This window comes from Leptonotus elevatus, chromosome 1 (genome assembly GCF_054856555.1).
Source record: "Leptonotus elevatus isolate MCC_2025b chromosome 1, RoL_Lele_1.0, whole genome shotgun sequence".
Taxonomy (NCBI): Eukaryota; Metazoa; Chordata; class Actinopteri; order Syngnathiformes; family Syngnathidae; genus Leptonotus; species Leptonotus elevatus.
In genome coordinates, this window is record NC_141239.1 from 22,735,727 (window position 1) to 22,740,609 (window position 4,883).

General features: G+C 37.3%; 1 long non-coding RNA gene across 1 annotated transcript; it reads right to left on the bottom strand.

Annotated features, from left to right (window-relative positions):
* Nucleotides 1-446: 446 nt before the first annotated feature.
* On the bottom strand, nt 447-3,625 carry LOC147181266 (uncharacterized). The gene is made up of 3 exons (XR_015097435.1): nt 3,527-3,625; nt 3,095-3,440; nt 447-540 (listed from the first exon to the last, which is right to left on the bottom strand). It is a non-coding gene; the product is annotated as an uncharacterized LOC147181266 (long non-coding RNA).
* Between the last annotated feature and the right edge of the window lie 1,258 nt (nt 3,626-4,883).

Consider the following 4,883-nt stretch of genomic DNA (forward strand, 5'->3'; position numbering starts at 1 on the left):
AAGACTGATCGATTTTTGATTGGAATGATTCAATATGGTTGAAATCAATGGGATTACCGGTATTTCTTGAATTCAATATGGTACGGCTCAGTTTGAGACGGTGCCATGAGTTTTTTGTTTGTCATTTTGCATGCATATGAATAAACTTGCCAGTTAACGACCCTAAGTGGCATTTACTTCAAAAAATGTCTCTCGACCAATAATAATGCATCAGATTTATATAGCGCTTTTCTAGACACTCAAAGACTCTTTACAATGGAATGGATACATGATTCATGCATTCACACATTCACACTGTGGTGGTGGTAAGCTACTTCAGTAGCCACAGCTGCCCTGTGGCAGGCTGACGGAAGCGAGTCTGCCAGTGTGCGCCTATGGCCCCTCCCGCCACCACCAAACATTTGCACCTTTGTGAGTAGGACACTACGGCACATGACTTAGGGAGAGCGGGGATCAAACAGCCGACCTTCTGGTTACTGAACGACTGTCTCGACACCCTGAGACACGGCTGCCAAAATTGCCTGGGTTGCCTGCCTTACCCTGTGAAAGAGAGCAAAAGTATTGGGTCACCTACAGAAAATTTTGCTGCACCACTTTTTTTTTTTTTTTTTTCCAGCTATATTCTAACATAGATTAAATCATTTCCCCACTTTAAATTCCACATTTTCAATCTTTTTTTTTTTAGATTATTAAATTTTTTATTTATATATTTTAAAGAAAAACTTGAACAGTATATGACCCATTCAATTGGACAGTCCCCAAGTTGGAATCGCTTCACATCATACCATTTATCAATCGACCGCTTGGTATATTTATGTTGGAGTGGCTTTTGACCCGTGGAGTGGGTGCCGTCCTTATCATGGCCATGCGATTGGGAGGCTGACGCTTTGCAAGCCACATTTACAGTGCAAATGTTATCGTTCCGATGACACTTTAAAGAGCCTTTATCAATATATAGTCATTCAAGGTTTATGAGCTTTGATAAAAAAAAAAATCTCACAAAGGGTCATTCATATGTGTTGCTATGACATTAATTTTTTGGTTTCTCATATATTTTCCACACAACATTTTTGCAATGTATATATATTTGCAAAAATAAGTGTCCTAAGTATAAAAGGTATTGATTTTCCCCCGACAGAGCGGTCCAGTTTCAATTTGAGCTTGGCAGAACCTTATCATGCTATTATCTTTAAAACAGTTGGTTATCATAATTGCTTACTTAATAATTCTATGAAATGGCAGAGGCGTGCAACCTTTGCCTGGGCAGTAAAGTGTCAAGTGTGTGTTTGATGCTGAGATTTGAACGGATAGCTTTTTTTACACTGCTTTAAATGTTGTCACCTATTAATTGCATTGCACATTTGAATTCAAGAAGATCATGTGCTGATTCATTCAGCGCATGAGCTAACTGAATGGTGACCATATCACCACCAATTTGTACGTCATAGACACCCAGACTGTGCACTTGCAGGAATGATGTCATTAATATCGTATAATACCACACCAAAAATAATTTCTTGGCCTATACCTCACTTCCACAAGTTTTTAGGAAATTGTCTCGAATTTAACCATTGCTAGAAAACAAACAGCATTTGCTTAACCACTTACTTAAAAGTGTATTTTTTTTCTATAAGAATACTGTACGCCAGGGATGGTCAACTTGCTGGAGGGGGTCACAATCTATAGTCCTGCATATTATTTCATATATCTAAGATACGTCTACCATCTAGTGGTGAATGGTGTTATTACAACTTAAAACTACAATTGACCCCCTTCTTGCTTGCGGTTCGGCACCCATGGATTTTCATATTCGCATTTTAAAATATTTTTTGATATTTTAGGTATTTCAATGTTTTACCCGTTTGCCGTGGAAAATGTATAATGAATTTTTAGCTGCGTTTTTTTTTTGGGGGGGGGGGCTGTTAAAAAAATAATATTTTTATTTATTTATTTATTTTTATATGCAAACATTTACAAAACTAAGTTTATTTATTTATTTTTAAAGTATTTTTGGAAGGATGGGGGATGGGGTGGGGGAATTAATCAAGGGGCCGAATGGGGGCAGTTTTCCATATCTGCTGTACAGGGTGTACCATAAGCTTTCACACACAAGAAAATAATTTTTTGTTTAAATGTCAAAACCGGTTTTTAATAGTGTTTTTTTGTTTTTTGCACAATCCCTAAAACTGCATTATTAATGAACAGCGTGAGTCTCCATTTTTAGTTTAAAAAGGACATCCATGCTTTTCATTGGGCATTGATATTACATACATTTTTCTTTTTTAGAACTAACTATCACTATTGACAATTTTCTTCGCCATGCTTTTGACACCAAATATTCCACATTCAGTACTAACATTGCCTTAAGAAGCTCTCTCCAAATAATCAAACTTGTGGGAGTCGCTCTTCTCTATTCAGACGTGATGAGTTTCACAGCGCTGCCAGCATGCGGAACAATGGTGTAGACGTACTTAATCAACAAGTGCAAACTCTTGTCGCGTTTGAAGCCTCGGCTAAGCAAACAAGCTGACGACACACTGTCCTCCTGCCTCTGAGCATCTGCTGGTTTGAATGAACGTTTTGGGGACTTTTTAGAACCGTAACGGGAAGGGCCTCTTGAAATTCTTCATTATTCTTCGGCACAATAAATCACCATTTTGAATGTTTTCCCCCCATTCTCAGAAACTCATCAATTTTTGGATATATGTTTATATTGATAAAAAATATACCCTAAGCAACCATTTTAAGCCATTTTCAAGGAGTCCTTCAAAATTGAGAAGAAGAAAAAAAAGCGCGGAATTGAGTGGACATGACGATGACGCAGAAAAAAGTCTGAAGAACCCATGCTTGAAATAGAACAGGAAGTCTGCCATTTTGGTTTGAATATACCATTGAGGATAATTTTGAACATTTCCAGCTGTTTTTATCTATTGGTTTTGCCGTACCAATTATAAGACCACACATACGAGACAGTTTGGCGACGCGGGATTGCCAGACATTTGCATTTTCGTCATTGCGAGTCAGGGAAGTCTGATGACGCAGCTCCTCAAGGTCAGTTCCCGTACAAACGTAATGTACCCGATGAAGGCCACACCTTGACGGGTTTCATCGTCGCCCCCAACATTGCGGTAGAAGTGTTTCTTTCCACCGTTGTAAGAAACACAGTGTATCTGAAAACAAGCGTCCATCTGCCAGGTGTTGGCCTCCACTGCTGAGCTGGCAGTAACCTTGGAGGGAGTAGATGGGAATGCTAGCCGCCCTATCTGAGCTCACAGGGGAATACTTTTTTTCTTTTTTTTCTTCCCAGTGTCCCGAGAGAGAGAGAGAGAGAGAGAGAGAGCAAGATCAATACTCCAGAGTCCATCACACGCTCAGGCATTTTTAGCATGGCTTTTTTTTTTTCTTCTCCTGTTTGCAACTCAACAGGCTCAGAGTGACCCCTGGAAAAAAAAGAAGTTAATAGCTAACTTAATCAATTTTTTTTCTTTTTTTCTTTTTTTCTTTTTTTTACAACCAAGTGCTGTACCTCAAAATCAATACATGATACACAAATCTGCCACAGCTCCATGTTCTTTCTCCTCTGCGCCTGAGAGCGAGGCCCTTTCGGAGCACCTGCTCACCTTTTTTAAAGGCCAGAACCTGTCAAAAACAAGTGTGGCTCAATGATTTCGCTCTTTTTTTTCTTTTCTTCTTTTATCAACACTTTAGTTTCATGATAGGATAATTATATAAATGTAAAATTTATACTTATTTAGCTAAAATAAATTTTGTACTGAACTATAGCTGTATGGCAACACTACCGCTAGCTGTCTGTTAGCATAGCTAATCTCTGAAGAAGAAACACTATGTAAGCCATGTTGTGTTATTTATCTCGTTCACTGCCATTGATGCTATAGACGTCAAAAAATCATTTGAGCTATTTATATTAGTTTCAAAAATTTTTCCACTTTTGTTAACAAAAGTTAAACAATGTATTGTACATTTAGAACAGATATAAAATGTGTGATTAATCTTGAGTTAACTAGTGAAAACATGTGATTAATTACAATTAAAAAATGTAATCTCCTGATGCCCCTAATTTAAAAAAAAAAGAAGAAAAGATTATTACAAAATTTAAAAAAAGAAAAGATTATTAAAAAAAAATTATTGTAATTAATCGCATTACTTCAATAGTTAACTCACGATTAATCACACATTTTATAGCTGTTCTAAATGTACAATAAAAAATTCTAGCCTTTCATACTCAAAAGTGGGGAAAAAATGTGAAATTAATAGAAATAGATCAAATGAATTTTTGCGCGTCTGTAGCTGTCAACGGCAATGAATGAGTTAAAAAAGATTCACTTTTTCTCTTTTATCATTGTTTATGCTAATAGGCTAAGCTAGCACATCGCTCACTGAATGGGCACATTTATCAATGTTGGCATTTTGCCACTAAAGTTCGAGTAAATTTGTCATCTACTTGCATGTATGTGACCAGCTGATTTTTTTCAAATCATTATTGAATATTTTATGTTACTGACAAACTCTTGATCCACACTTCAGCCCATTTATCAGTAAAATAGCAAAAATGAGTGCAAATGTGAATATTTTGTCCATTTGCAGTGTAGAAGAATCCAAAGAAGAAACAAAAATGGTGAATAAGTGCAACTACGGATTGCGAAATAGGATATTTTTCTCTTATCTGTCAAATTGTGTAGCATGGCACACAAGTTGAAGGCCTCATCCTGGGAAAGAAGCATCTGGGCGCACCGTGTTGTTGCTCCCCTTGCAACGGATGGTGGAAAAATCAGCGGAATGTTTGCTTTCAGTTCTCCTCTGTGCATCCAAGACACTGGCTTGATATCTGGCTGATAGCGCGAGACCTTGTAGCAAAGAAACAC